The sequence below is a fragment of the Dioscorea cayenensis genome, chromosome 11 (assembly GCF_009730915.1).
Source record: "Dioscorea cayenensis subsp. rotundata cultivar TDr96_F1 chromosome 11, TDr96_F1_v2_PseudoChromosome.rev07_lg8_w22 25.fasta, whole genome shotgun sequence".
Taxonomy (NCBI): Eukaryota; Viridiplantae; Streptophyta; class Magnoliopsida; order Dioscoreales; family Dioscoreaceae; genus Dioscorea; species Dioscorea cayenensis.
The window spans coordinates 12,796,018-12,812,648 of NC_052481.1; the positions used below are offsets into that span (position 1 = coordinate 12,796,018).

Consider the following 16,631-nt stretch of genomic DNA (forward strand, 5'->3'; position numbering starts at 1 on the left):
GTTGAGAGATTCTACAAAAACTTGTAGCTTAGTGTGTTAGCCATTTATTCTTTTGTTCTTTTGCTTCTTTCGTATTCTGATAAATTCTTATTCATTCTATCATTTTTTATCATTACCAAAAAGCATTATGAACATTTATTTCTTTATGATAAACATGAAAAGTTAGTTGGAAAGAGTATAAGATTTGCTCGATCAATAGATTGAATATAATATAATGCACGAACTTGATGTATGACACCTCAACGCAATTGAACCACTCTCAATTCCTTATGATCCTTATGAATAAAAGAGATGAGAAGAAGAATATAGTGATATAAGTATTGAGAAGCAGGAAAAAGCACTCTAGTAGGAAGTGTTTGATCAGTTCATGCAATCAAATGGATCTGAAGAAAGAACAATGAATAGTACAGTGGAAGATCCCATTGGATTTGACGGTTTGTTAGCAGATGCGACCAACAAGGAAGAATTGGTGGCATATAAAATAGAAGATGATACAAGTGATGATCAAACTCAATATGAAAAAGGAAGCATCATTGGAGCCACTCTAAGAATGGATAGTAGACTCATGCCTTTTGTTGAGGAACCCCTGGACTTAGAATTAAAGATGTTGCTAGAGCATTTGGAGTAAGCCTTTTTGGAAGAAGGATCAAAACTTCCAAAGACCATTACAACCAATTTGTCTGTTGAGTAAAAGAAGAAGTTGTTGGGATGTTGTGCATAAATATAAGAGATCCATCGCTTGGAAGATATCTGATATCTAAGGAATCAATCCATCATTTTGTACCCATAAGATTGTGATGGAGGATCATCACAAATTATTGGCTCTATCCCAACAAAAGCTAAATCCGAACATTAACAAAGTGGTTAAGACAGAAGTAATGAAGCTCTTCGATGCATGTATAATTTATCTTATTTCAAACAATGCATGGGTGAGCTAGGTGCAAGTAATACCAAAGAAAGGTGAGATGACTTTGACTACCAATGAGAAGAATGAACTTATACCCACTAGAACAATCATAGGATGTTGAGTGTGTATTGACTACAGGAAGCTAAATGAGGCCACCAGAAAGGACCACTTCCTTTTGCCATTTATAGATCAAATGCTTAAGAGGTTAGCCAAACACTCTTATTATTGATTCTTGGATGGATTCTCTAGGTATTTTCAGATTTCTATTGCTCCAGAGTGCCAAGAGAAGGCCACATTTCACCAAAGAAAGCCTTAGCCACATTTCAGAGATGTATGTTGGCCATTTTTCAGGACATGGTGCAAGATACCATGGACATATTTTTGGATCATTTTTAAGTATTTGGTGAGCCCTTTGATTTATGTCTCAAGAATTTAGAGCGATTACTGGCAAGATGCCAGGAGACTAACCTTGTACTTAGTTGGGAGAAATGTTACTTCATGGTTCATTAAGGTATAGTTCTGAGGTACAGAATCTCTTGAAAAGTAATTCAGGTGAACAAGGCCAAGATTGCTACTATTGAGAAACTTCCACCTACCACATCAGTAAAAGTAATTAGAAGTATTTTGGGTATGGCAAGTTTTTACATGAGGTTCATTAAAGATTTTTCCAAAATTTCTAGGCCTCTGACGAATCTTTTAAAGAAGGATGCATCTTTCTATTTCAATCAGGATTGCATGATAACTTTTACACCATTAAAGAATAAGCTTGCACAAGCCCTAATCATGATTGCACCAGATCAAAATCTACCATTTGAGTTGATGTACGCTGGCAGTAACTTTGCAGTGAGGGGCAATACTAGGTCAACAGAAGGACAATTACTTTCATCCAATCTACTATGCTAGCAAAACCTTGAATGACACACAGAAGAATTACACCATAACTAAAAAGGAATTACTAGCACTAGTCTTTGCATTCGATAAGTTTTGATAGTATCTAGCATTGTTAAAAGTCATTGTCTACACTGATCATTCAGTGCTAAGGTGACAATTACTTTCATCCCATCTACTATGCGTATACCAAATTGTCAGAAATGTGTATCTTGTGCTAAAGGGTAGAATATCCTTGAGCATTTTCACTTAGGACAAATTAGGGGACACTTTACTATGAATAGAATGGCTATCAGGTTTCTCGAATCAGGTTCTAATTGTTCCACCATTTTTTAGGATACTCAAATGTATGTACAAAAGTTGTGCTAATTGCCAATGCACATCTAATCTTTCTTGCCGGGATGAAATGCCCCAAAATGCTATTCTTATTTGTGAAATTTTTGACTTTTGGGCATTGATTTTATGGGTCCTTTTCCTACATCATTTGGGAATAGGTTTATTTTGGTCGCAGTGGATTATGTTTCCAAATGGGATGAAGTACATGCTTCCCCTTTGAATGATGTTCGGGTTGTGGTCAAATTTTTGAAATAATTATTTCCTAACACTCCTAGGACAATCCTGAGTGATAAGGGTACACTTTTTTGCAATGATCAAATGATGAAAACATTAAAGAAATATGGAGTTACACATAGATTAGCTACTCCTTATCACCCACAAACAAGTGGGCAAGTAGAAGTGAATAATAGGCAGTTAAAGCAAATCTTAGAAAAAAATGTCACTCACTACCGAAAAGACTGGCAAAAAAGATTAGATGATGCCGTATGGGCATACAAGACTGCATTTAAAACACTTATAAGAACATCACCTTACAAACTTGTATACAGGAAAGCATGTAATCTACAAGTAGGACTTGAACACAAAGCATATTGGGCACTTAAAAGATTAAATCTTGACATTCATAGTGCTAGGAAAAAAGAGGAAGCTACAACTTTAAGAGCTCAATGAATGGCAACTGACTACTTATAAGAACTCATAAATGCACAAGGAATGAACAAAGATATATCATGACTAGAACATCAAGTGTGGCAAGAACTTCCAAGTAGGAGATCAAGTACTTTTTAATTCAAAACTGAGGTTATTCCCTAGTAAGTGAAAATCAAGATGGTCTAGACCATTCACGGAATGTAAGTTCTCCCCTTTGGCGTTGTTGAGGTAATGCACCCTGAAAAAAGGTACATTCACTGTAAATGGTCAAAATTTAAAACCTTATTTTGGAGAGAGCAATTGTAATTAAAGGAGAGAGGAATTTTACCTCTTCAAGCCATCTTGAGGTAAGGACAGATACGTCAGGCTCGTAATGTAAAACAAGTACTTCTTGGGAGGAAACTCAAGTAGTTGTTATAGTTTTTGCTCTTTAGTTTTAGTGTTTAGAGTTTTTTATTTTAGCTTTGAATAAAAAGTAAAACTTGATTAAATAATGTGGAGTTGAGCTTAAATGTGATTTTCATACATGGAGATTGTTTAGGGAGTCATGTTTTATTTTTAGAAATTCTTTTTATGTCATTTTGTAGATGGAGGTTTTGTATTTGTTCATTGTAGGCATCACAACGGAGATATACAAAGCCTGTTGTGCACCTATTGTGATATCCAGTAAGAGAAAGTTTTTTCAAGTGTTTGTTTTGAGTGAGTCTATAACGGGCTCACCACGACCGTGGCCATAGTCGTGGTGAACAATAACAGCCATTCTTCAGAATGTGGTAATTTTCTATATTTTTATGAGCACTTGCATGGCCTTCACCACTCCCTTGGTGAGGCCGTTACCAACACAACACACCTTGGGACAACTATGGTCAACACTTAGAAAATTTTGAGTATACATTGGGATGACAACGGTTTTGTAATGGTCAGATAGCAGGTATTATGCCTCATTTCCGAAGAACACCAACAACGAGCATTATACGCTCATTGTCAGACCGTTATCAAAGGGAATTGGGTTGTCATGGGCTGTCCGTTGTGCTTTCTCACTTAAATCTTTTGATCTTCTTTTTCACCTCATCGGAGATTTCTCTATTGCATTTTTGATACTTGGCCTGAGTGTTTTGTCATTGCTTATTGTAGATTTGAGCATCATATCTTTCATTTTTACCATGGGGTTCTCTCATCCTCTTGGGCAAATTTGTAACAATTTCAAAAACTCATTTAAACCTTGTTTTAATGTGACTGAATGGTATGAACTAGGTTAGAATGTTGTGGCAAGTGTTTTGATGTAAATGTTAATGAAAACAATCAATGTCTAATAAGTTTTTGCCACTGTTAGGCTCCACAACGTAAGAATCCTAATGAACAACAGCCATTATAAAGACCATTGTGTTCAAATCTGAATCTTACGGTGGTATGAGCCACAATGGTCATTATACACCCATTGAGACCTTTCTTTAGCCCATCTTGCCTTAGCAACAGTTGGCAACAAGCCTAGCAAATTGTTGGCAACCCATTCCTCACTTGGAGAACACAACTCACTCACAACAGGCATTATGCACCTGTTGTGACCCAAAATAGTGCACAATAAAGCTACTGATATAGATAATGGGATGTTGTGTACCCATTACCACTTTCCACTTTCCAAAGGTATACCACATCAATGTTAACAAGTGTGTTGAGACCATTATGGTCCCAAAACAGATGTGGTATGCCCATTGTGCACCCGTTATCTAGTCCTACTTGATATTTTTCATTTTTTTTGATTGATTTTGTATTTCTTCTGAATTGTAGAATATCGGTCAAAATAGGATAGTTACCCACCCGCAGGTCGAGGTTGAGGAGAAGAAGAAAACCAGTGAGTCTTTGATAAGTGCTTGTCTGATAAAAATGCGAAGTGTTCTTTCCTCATGATGAGCATTACTTTTATCAGGTTTTAGAGCTAATACTTGTGCATTTGTGTTACTTTCATGCATATAGGGTTGTGAAGCCAAATGTTAAAGAAAGAAGCCAATGTAGATCGTGAACGTACTATTTGGAGGAAATCATGAGAAGGGTCAAACGCGAAGACATAAGTCGGGTTGAAGATGCGAGAATGTGTGCCAACCTCCGTGTATTCAAGCTAACACAATGGTTTGGAGGGGCACAAAGGCAATCACATTCGAGTATCCCAGTTTGTGCACTGATAGTAAGATTTTCACCAATGAGGGCGGTTATTGAAAAAAAAAACAAAGCGATCTACGACGTGAACGTGTGCCCGTTGATGTTATCTCGATCAAAACATGGATTCGGGAGTGTTTTGGGCTCGTATTGTAGCAGGTACTGTTCATAACCGGCTGAAAAAGAGAATTCCAGAGAATCCACACGGGTGTGTGGAAATTATCCATGCCGGTGTGGAAATTTCAGAGTCCAATGTGGCAAATCCACAGGGGCGTGTGGATGCCCGATTCCAGCCATGTTTAAGCCGTGATTCAACCATGATTTCAGGATTCTTTTCTCCATTCTTTCCCAAACATGAGTGGGAGCTGCGGCTATGGTTTTGAGAGGTATTGGCAGGGTTTTTGGAGAGGTTTTTCAGCTTTGACATCACACTCCACTTGGAAGAAGGTTATTGGGAGAGCTTTCGTCAGCAACGATCCGGTGAGGGGTGTCCTAGGCCGGACAATGGGACTTTTGGAGGAGACGAGGCTTCTCCACAAGGCCATCATCATGACTATCGAGGGGGTTTTCTATGGATTACTTGTTTTTACATTCAATTTCATTGTTGATTGTAACTACCTCCATGGAGAGGTAAACCTCTTAGTGGGTATTTGGATTTGTGAACCCTAGGATGTATTTGTTTCATTAAATCTTCTATTATGCTTTCATTAATTGATGTTTTATTTGAGTTCCAATATTGAATGCCTGATTGAATAAATCCTCCTTTAGAGTGACACTAGGGTTGAGAGTTCATATTGGTAACCCTTGTGAGTGAGTGACATACCACGAGGGTTAGACAAAGCTAGTTTGGAGAAGGTCGAGAGGGTGAATCGAGAGGTAGCAAAGCGTCCTCTTTCTCCTCCAATGTGATTTATCCTACCTACATTTCCTTGATCTCTTTGCGGTCATAGTAGTGTGAATGGGCTAAGGGATGACCTTCCGCTGGGGCTTAGTTGTAGGGGCAACAGAGTGAAGTGTTAAACTGATTTTAGCACCTAGGGCTTAATTATGACTAGGGACCTCTCACCTGGACCAAAGGGTTAGGTCTATTTCTAGGAAGAGGGTTTATCACTTGGAATCCATAGAACTCCATGCGATTCTATCTGAGTGCGAGGTGTTGAGATTGTTTGATTTCTCCTCTGGGACATGGTATAGAGTTAGTCACGGTTGACCTTAGATTTGGGACCGTGTATTGAAGGATTTCCATGACTCATTAATAAATTAGTTGGGAGGCATAATAGTCGGTTTTGCACTTGAAACGATTGTCCTAGGCGGAATAATATCCAAGTACCCCATTTATATCGATCGCCTTATCTCTCACTTACTTGTGCTTTTCTTTCTCTTGCTTCTTTTATTCTTGTTTACATTACATCTTATCAACACAATCATTATTCATCTTCACTTGGTTAAGAAAAAATTTAAGTATATTTACTCCCTACTCCCTGTGAATACGATACCCACTCACCTAAAATTTTATTACTCAACAAACTTGTGCACTTGCGGGATATATGCAAGGGGCATTGTCAAGTTTTTGGCGCCGTTGCCGGGGAGTAGGCGTTTAGAGATATTTTGCACTTTGTTATCTTAGCCATTCGTTCATTCATTCTATTTCACATCTTCTTTTTCTATCATCATTCTGATTTGTTCTTCTTCTTTTGGTACAGTTCCAAGTTATCCCGCATAAACTCCCATCTGAACCCTGCGGACCATACCCATCAATCTCATTATCTCCAGGCTCAGGGGCGCAGGTATACTCGTCTTCTTGGCCCCATGAATCATGTCCAAGAGACCCATGCCCAAAACCAGTCTCGTAATGTAGGGGTCCGAGAAGATCGCTCCCAATCTGGCATACTGCCCCTGATGTTGAATGTACTCTACGATGATATGCCCTAGATGAATCGGCATGCACTGCACAACCGACCTGCTTAAAATGGCGTGTAAATATTGGTATGCGGGTTAGGAAAGGTACGTGGCCTTGGACACCCCCGGCTCATACTGGCCATAACTACCCAGCGCTTGGTAAGCTTTCTGAGGGGTCAACACTCCAGGATAATCTATCGATAGCTGGGAATACTCCTCACTGTCTGTAAATCCCTCCTCGTACAAGCCAAGCCGAACTAAAAACTAAGTGATGCTCATGCTATGGTACTGTCCAAATACTTTGAACTGAACGGCGTCGAGCCTGTCGAATCTCGCATAAGGTCTATCGAACTTGAATGATGATAAGACCTCAAGTGTAAGCTCACGAATGGTTGGCTCCCTAATCGACAATAACTACCTCCATCCACTGACCGAAACAAGATCCTCGACCTTATCTGCGAACTCATCTCCCTGCTGTAAATCTCTCAATATGCTCGTGCCCAGGAATCGAGTCTGTCCAAACTGAAGTCTCGACAGACGCTTAAAATGACCGTGATGCTTAGGGATAGTGAATCTCATACTCTCAGACTCGGGGGACGACTCATGCAGTCATTTCTCGGCTTGCTTCTTTGACCGAGGTGCCATAATCTACAAAATTTGAAAAAAATTATCAAACTAGTTAATTAAGTAATGCTGTAGAAATCCACACGGTCGTGCAGAATTTTCGCACGCCCGTGTGGATCCACGCGGCATGAACAAACGCAAGGCCGTGCCATAAAAATCTAACAATACATTTTTAAATTATTTCTAACTTCGTTCTAAACATGTATAATCATTCTAATTACAGAAACGAAGCATAATTGAATGGTTTCATCAATTAAAATCAAGAATTGATGAAGAAAAAGAACAAAGATAAGGGTTTACCGACGAGTTGAGATGAAAAACTTTGAATTGACCGAAAAACCAAGTAAAAATCCCTCCAAATTGGCAATACGAAGTCGGGAGAAAGTGTGAGTGCTTGCAGACGAATGGGAAGTTTGAAAATGAGAAGAAACGATGATCCTTTTAAAAGGACTCGCGCCTCTTAGCGTTCTGTACATCCACACGGCGTGTGGAAATTACCCATACCCATGCACCTCTACAGGAGAGAGCAACAGGGGCAAACACACGCCCGCTGTATGCTCTCGGGATAAAACTCACTATTTCTGAATGCTACCACACAGGCATGCGGAAAATACCCATGGTCGTGCGCCCGACCCACAGGGGCAGCCGCACGCCCCTGTGGCTTCTCTGTCCAACCGAGAAGAATCGCTAAGTGTTTCGTACGCCCGTGCAGAAATTCCACACGGGCATGGATATTTACAGGCCCAACTCACAGGGGCAATCGCACGCCCCTGTGTCTTCTCGGGATGGGGAGAGCTCATCTGCAGAGATTCGCACGGGTGTGCGGAAAATTCCCATGCCGGTGCATTTTTCACAGGTTCACCCACAGGGGTGAGTCCACGCCCCTGTGTGCTCTTGGGATAATTTGCCAAGTCTCTGCAGGAAAACACACGCCCGTGCGGAAGTTACCCACGGGCGTGTGAAAATCGCAAGGTCCCTTACAGGGGCGAGTCCACGCCCCTATGCCTTCTCTAGATGAGCTCGCAATACAAATCCACGGGCGTGCGGAAATTCCACACGCCCATGTGTTTTCTCTGGATGACTTAGAAAACTCTACAGGCTCTGCAGACATTTTCTGAACATGTTTGCACATTCAGAGGCTGCTCTTTTATGCAAAATACACTAGCGGAAAACATTAAAATAAGCTCAAACGAATTAAACTTCGTCAAATCCTCATGAAAACACACGATGCCATTAAAATCCACAATACAATACAAAGTAGAAGCATCTAAAAATCAAATCAAGACACCAACACTCAACAAGTTATTCATGCGAAAACTAAACTTTCAACTAAAAAAAATTAGTAAACACTTAGGTTGCCTCCCAAGAAGCGCATGTTTTACGTCACTAAGCTTGACATACCTCGTCCTTACCTCACGGAGGCTTATAGTTGAATGTTAACCTCTTACCTAAGGATTGAAAGCATGACGAGCAAAGTCTCTTGAAGGTAGAGGGAGAGTTATAGGGCTTGGGACCACCTAGCAATGGTTCATCCAACTTGTTCGGTTCACGGACATCTCCAACAGCCTTGGAGCATTTTCGGTGGTGTCTCCTCACCCTCTTCATCTTCTGAAGTGCCTTCTTCAGGATCACCGGAGTAGACGGTAATTCTTCCATCGAGCCAAGCATCGTTACTTCTTCATTTTCCTCCTCTTGGTTGAACAAACCCTCGTAGGGGTCCGGATTGAACATTTCCTGCATATATTCATCAATTATATCATCAGTAGTGTCTAGAAAATATAAAGTATAACCAAAATCAAGTGAATGCCGCATGGCTTCAGCAAGGCGGCATGTGAGCTTGTCATCTCCAACTCTCAAAGTTAGCTCCACGCCATCCATGTCAATCAATACCTTGGAAGTCAGCAAGAACGGCCTTCCAAGTATCAAGGGTACATCCGCATCCTCAATGACATCTAGCACCACAAAATCTACAGGAAATATGTACTTGTCCACCTTGACAAGCACATCTTCGATGATACCCCTCAGATTTCTCACCATTCAGTCCGCTAATTGCAAAGTCATCCGAGTAGGCCTAGGGTCGCCCAAGCCTAGTTTCTGAAAGAAGGTTATGGAATAATGTTGATACTGACCCTGAGTCCTCCAATGCCATTTCTTCACCTAAATTGCCAATGTTACACCGAATGATGAAGCTTCTCAGGTCTTTCCTCTTGTTCGGCATCTTCTTTTGCAAAACCGCCGAGCAAGAAGCATTTCAGATCACTAAAGCACTGACAAGATCCCTTTGCATATATCCCACAAGTGCACGGGTTTGTCGAAGTAATAATCCCGGGTGAGCGGGTATCGAATCCACAGGGAATAGGGAATAAAAATACTTAATTTGATTCTTAGCTATGTGAAAGATCAATGATGATAAGTGTGACAATGATTCAATTCTCAACAATAAAACAAGTAAGAGAGCAAAAGTAAAGAAAGGGGGTAAGGCAATCGATAAAGATGGGGTACTCGGATAATGCTCCGCCTAGGATAATTGTTTCAAGTGCAAGAACCCTCTATTATGCTTCCTAATCAATGCAATGGTGAGTCTTGGAAATCCTTAATTACATAGTCCCAAATCTAAGGTCAACTATGCCTAACTCTATACATGTCCCGGAGGAGAGATTAGATAACCTCTCAACCTCACACTCGTATAGAGTTGCAATGAGCTCTAGGGATTCCAAGTGATAAATCTCTTCCTAATTATAGACCTAACCTTTTGGTCCAGGTGGAAGGTCCCTAACCACGATTAAGCCCTAGATACTAAGATCAGCTCAACGCTTCACTCCGTTGCACGCGCAACTAAACCCCAACGGAAGTTCATCCCTTAGACCATTCACTCTATTATGGCCGCAAAGAACTCGAGGAACGGAGGTAGAATCTATCACGTCGGAGGGGAAAGGGGACACTCATGTACCTCTCGACTCACCCTCTCAACCCTCTCCAACCTAGCTGTGTCTAACGCTCGTGGTGTGTCACTCACTCACAAGGTTACCAATGAGAACTCTCAACCCTAGTGTCACTCTAGGGGAAATGTTCATACAAACAAACATTCAAGGTTGGAACTCACAATCAACATCAATTTATTGAAAGCATAATAAAGAGATTCAAAGAAACGAATACATCCTAGGGTTCACAAATACCCAAGTACCCACTAGGGGTTTAGCTCTCCATGGAGCTAAGTACAATCAAAGAAATAGAATGTAAAATTAATGAATCCATAAAGAAACCCTCTCGATAGTCATGTCGATGCTCTTGTGGAAAGTCCTCTACTCGTCGTCCAAGGATTCCCTCGTCCGGTATAGGATACGCCTCGATGGAAGCTCCCCTACCAACCTTCTTCCTCAGGAATGACGATGTCAGAGCCGTAGAACATCTCCAAAACATTGGCCAATACCACTCAAAACCCTAGCCGAAGCCCTCTCTCAAGTTGGGGAAAAGATGGAGAAAAGAATACCAAAATCGAGACTGATTCGCCTTTAAATAGGGCTGGTATTGGGCAACTACACGGGCGTGGATGCTTCACGCACCCGTGCGGAATTTCCACACGGGCGTGGATAATTTCCACAAGCCCGTGTGGATCCTCTGAACTCTTATTTTCTCAGCCGGCTTTGAACAGTGTTGCTACAGTACTTTCTCCCATGTTGCTGCGGTGCTCTGCTACAGTCCCCGCCCTGAATAGCTTCCCGAATCCATACTTTCATCAAAGTAACGGAAATGGGCACACGTTCACGTCGTGGATCACTTGCTTCTTCAATGATAGGCACGTTGGTGGAGCTCTTGTTCTATGTGCATAGGTCAGAATGCTCGAGTGCGACTGCCTTTGTGCCCCTCCAAATGGATGTGCCAACTCGAATACGAGGAGGTTGGCACACACTCTAGCATCTCACATCAACCTATGTCTTCGCGTTTGAACCTTAGCAAGATTTCCTCCAAAATCGGTGCATTATAATCCACATTGGCTTCTTTCCTTCATACTTGGCCTCACAACCCTACCTGTACGAAAGTAACATAAAACACACATATTAGTGTAAAAAAACCTGAGAAAAGTAATGCTCAACATAAGGAATGAATGCTTCTCATTAATATCGCGCAAGCACTTATCAAGCACTCTCCTCTAACTTTCTCTTGTTAGTCAATAAATCCTTCAAGAAGTTTGCATACTTAGGCATTTGAGACAATGCCTCAACAAAAGGAATGTTGATGTGGAGTTGCTTGAACAAACTCAGAAAATTCTTGTATTGTTCATCCGCTTGGTCATTCTTCAACCTAGAGGGATAGGGGATTCCTGGCTTGAAAGGTGGGGGTGCCACCTCCTTCTCTTTGCTTGTTCTCTCTTCAACCTCTATGACCTCGGGTGCGTGTTCATTGGGCTTCTCACTCAGAAACCAACCTTCAACCTCATGACCACTTCTTAAAGTGATCGTTTTCACGTGCTCTCTAGGATTGGTCTTGGTATTGCTTGGGAAGCTTCCTTGTGGTCTCTCTAATAGAGACTTCACAATTTGCCCCACTTAATTCTCAAGGTTATGCAAAGAAGCGGTGTGGTTGCGAAGTGTAGCCTCAACTGATTAAAACCTTGTATCCGATGATTGCACAAATCTAGTTAAAGCCTTCTCCGTATCGGTCATTCGGGTCTCCAAACCGGAAACTCGGTTCTACATGTTTGGGGCTTATTGTTGTTGGAAACCAGGTGGCCCCGTGGCCTTTTGTAGAACTTGGTTACTCCACGAGAAATTAGGATGATTCTTCCAACCCAGATTGTAGGTGTTGTTGTATCGATTCCCTTGATTCCTCATCGCATTACCCACAAAATCAACATTCTCAACCGAAGTTACATTACCAATGGAGATCGGGCAATCGGAGGGAGCATGTCCTCGACCACAAGCAGTGAAAGTAGTCACAGCCACTACTCTATTTGAAGTTAGAGCATCTAACTTCTTACTCAATGATTCCACTTGAGTCGCCAATAAAGTTATTGTATCTATCTCATGAAGCCCTGCCACCTTCTTCTTCTCCCTAGCATTCCATTGGTAGATATTTAACCCCATTTCTTCAATAAGTTGATGGGCCTCACCGGGGATCTTGCTACCTAAGGTACCTCCTGCTGCCGCATCCAAGAGTTTCCTTGTGCTCGAATTCAACTCGTTATAAAAGGTCTGAACAATCATTCACTCTAGAAATTCGTGTTGTGGGCACTTTCTCCGGAGCTCCTTAAACCTTTCCCACGTCTCAATTAGAGACTCCAATTCCAACTGTACAAAAGATGAGATCTCATTCCTAAGTTTTGCAGATTTTTCAGGAGAGAAATAACGGGCAAGAAAATCTTCTACCATCTCCTCCCATGCGGTAATTGATGCTCTAGGTAATGAGTGTAGCCACTGCTTCGCTGTCCCCTTTAAGGAAAATGGGAAGGCTCTCAACTTGATGGCATCATCCATCACCATGTTTATCTGGAGCATATCACACACCTCGAGAAAGTTCTCTATATGACTGTTTGGATCCTCATCTACCAAACCATTGAACTGTGCGGATTGCTGCAACATGTGGATGAATGCCAGCTTCAGCTCAAAATTCTGAGCTATAATCAGGGGACGCACAATACTCGATTGTGTCCCCAATACTGAAGGTCTGGCATAATCAGATAATATCCTCTTTTGCTCATTTTGTTCCGCCATATTATCCGACCCTTCAACTTCCAAATCAGCTAGATTAGACTGTTATTGCACAGGTTCTTTCCCTTTCCTTCTAAGTATACGTTCGAGCTCGGGATCTCCTTCAATCAATATTGAGGGGTTCCCTCAGGTCATGAACCTGGAGCTGTACAAAAAGAAAGAAAACAAATCAGAATGATGACAGAAAAGAAGATGTGAAATAGAATGAATAAATGAATAGCTAAGAAAACAAAGTACAAAGTATCTCTAAACGTCTACTCCCCGGCAACGGCGCCAAAAACTTAACAACGCCCCTTGCGTATGTCCCGTAAGTGCACGGGTTTGTCGAAGTAATAAAATCCCAGATGAGTGGGTATCATATCCACAGGCAGTAGAGAGTAAAAATACTTAAATTTTTTCTTAACTAAGCGAAATATGAATAATGATTTGCGTGACAAGATGTAATGCAAACAAAAGTAAAGAGATTAGAGCGAGAGCACAAGTAAAGGAAAGGTATGGCAATCAATATAGATGGGGTACTCGGATATTGATCCGCCTAGGAAAATCATTTCAAGTGCAAAAACCATCTATTATTCTTCCTAACTAATACATTAATGAGTCGTGGAGATCCTTTAATACATGGTCCCAAATCTAAGGTCAACCATGCCTAACCCTATACATGTCCCGGAGGAGAAATTAAATAATCTCTCAACCTCACACTCGTATAGAATTGCAATGAGTTCTAGGGATTACAAGTGATAAATCCTCTTCCTATATATAGACCTAACCCTTTGGTCCAGGCGGAAGGTCCCTAGCCACAATTAAGCCCTAGATGCTAAAATCACTTCAACGCTTCGCTCCATTGCACTCGCAACTAAGCCCCAGCGGAAGGTCACCCCTTAGCCCATTCACTCTACTATGACCGCAAAGAACTCGAGGAATTGGAGGTAGAATAAATCACACTGGAGGGGAAAGGGGATGCTCCGCTACCTCTCGACTCACCCTCTCAACCCTCTCCAATCTAGCTTTGTCTAACTCTCGTAGTGTGTCACTCACTCACAACGGTTACCAACAAGAACTCTCAACTCTAGTGTCACTCTAAGGAAGTATTTATATAATCAATGAATTCAAGATTGGAACTCAATAAAATCATCAATTAATGAAAGCATAATAACAAGGTTCAATGAAACGAATACATCCTAGGATTCACAATCCAAGTACCCACTGGGGGTTTAGCTCTCCATGGAGCTAATTATAATTAATGAAATCAAATGTAAAAGCAATAAATCCATAGAAAACACCCTCGATAGTCATGACAATGGTCTTGTGGAGAGTCCTCTACTCGTTCAAAGGTCCCTTTGTTCGGCCTAGGATACACCTCGCCGGATCGGTGCCGACGAAAGCTCTGCCACTAACCTTCTTCCAAATGGTGCATGTTGTCAGAGCCGTAGAACCTCTCCCAATCCCTAGCCAATACCACTCAAAACCCTTGCCACAGCCCTCTCTCAAGTTGGGGAAAAGATGGAGAAAAGAATGCTGAAATCGGCTTTTAAAGGGCTGGAATCAGGAATCCACACGCCCCTGTGAATATTTCACACGGCGCGTGTGGAATTAACGCACGGGCGTGTAGAATTTCCACACATCCGTGTGGCTTCTCTGGACAACTCCTTTTTTGGCCAGCTATGAATAGTACCTGCTACAATATTTTTCTATAGTGTTGCTACAATGTTGCTACAGTGCCCTTCTACATTGTCGGTCCGAAACACTCCCGAAACCATGCTTTCATCGAGGTAATGTAAACGGGCACACGTTTAGATCATAGATCATTTTGCTTCTTCAATGAATGGCCGCGTTGGTGCAGATCATGTTACACATGCACAAGCCGGAATACTTAGAATGTGACTGCCTTTTTGCCCCTCCAAATCATTGTGCTAGCTTGAATACAAGGAGGTTAGCACACATTCTAGCATCTTGAACCTGACTTATGTCTTCCCTTTTGAACCTTCTCAAGATTTCCTCCGAATGGTGCACTCACGATCTACATTGGCTTCTTTCTCTAAGATTTGGCTTCACGACCCTATATGCATGAAAGTAACATAAATACACACATATTAGTGTTGAAACCCGATAAAAGTAATGCTCATCATAAAGAAAGAACACTTCACATTCTTATCACACAAGCACTTATCAAATTTCATCTAGTGGATAATCCAAACATTAGTTTTTACTATAAGTAATACGTAGTTATTTAGCTATTCCAATAATCTTGAACTGTTCTCCGCAAGTGCACGGGTCACACGCAAGTAATATAGTGGTACCCCATGAGGGTAGGGTTGTCGAACCTCAGGGACTGGACTAAAAGTACTCACTCAACATTGATCTCTAGTGAAGAATGAATTGGTGATATGATTACTTCACCTAAAAGGGAAAATAAAGAAGTCAAAGAGAAAGGGAACAGATGGAGGAGATAACACTAGATCTAAAGAAAGAAGACATGACTCCCTTCTCTTTGAGATTTGCCTCCAATGTCGAGCTCCGTGTGCTAGCGCCACTTCCCTTGTGCCTCCAACTCGCTCCTTGATGCTTTAGAAGATGTGGTCAAGCTTGATCTTTACTCTCATCAATATCCTCCTTGTGGAGAGGTAAATCCCCGAACAAAAGATGGAGAGGAAACCTTAAAAACTGGAGTTAAAAAGAGAGGATTTGGGCTCGACACAGCTTGTGCACGACCTTGTCCAGACTGTGTCATATCAAGAGAGAACTGAGTGAAATGGACTGCCTCTGCCTAGAAAGTTTAGTAGAAGGGACAGGGTCATGTCTTGACCATGCAATGATGTGACACAAGAGTGTCAGGAGCACCCAGCGCGTGTCGCTTATTGTTCAATAAAATTTCCTTTAGCCATGGTTTTTCAGTGGCATAGACATGATTGTGTCTTGACCGTGTCAAGCTTGGAAGCGTCCTTCTATATAGATTTCTTGATGGATCAACATCAAGATGAGATCTTCAGTGGGCATGACACGAGCGTGTCCAGACTGTGTCCAGCTTAGGTAGTTGAACTCTTTATGAATGTTTTCTTGTTTTCTTCCTTATTTCACTCCCAATTGCAATGAGCCCCCTATTCTGCACATAACAAAAATACCAATAATAGTACCTCTCATGCATAAAAGTAAACTTGAGAACAAGCAAAATGATCGATTTAGGGTATGAAAACATGTATACAAAGTGCACTCATCAAAGCTACACTATCATGAATTTTTTCTACTCCATTTTTTCCCACCTCTAATCCATCCTTCACAATTAAATTCAATATATGCGTACCACAATGCATATGAAGCAAAGAACCATCATTTAGCAAAGTCCCAAGATGCAATTTATCTTTGATTCTTTTCTCATAGAATCATTTGTGCTATAATTATTCAAAGTTATGCTGGACAGTTTACCATCAATATTCCAAGCCAACAAACATCCAACAAAGACAATGCTGAGT

The 16,631-nt window shown here is 41.3% G+C and overlaps 1 non-coding gene across 1 annotated transcript; it reads left to right on the forward strand.

Annotated features, from left to right (window-relative positions):
• The first annotated feature begins 12,670 nt into the window (after nucleotides 1-12,670).
• Nucleotides 12,671-12,777, forward strand: LOC120272727. The gene has a single exon (XR_005540267.1). It is a non-coding gene; the product is annotated as a small nucleolar RNA R71 (small nucleolar RNA).
• The last annotated feature ends 3,854 nt before the right edge of the window (nucleotides 12,778-16,631 follow it).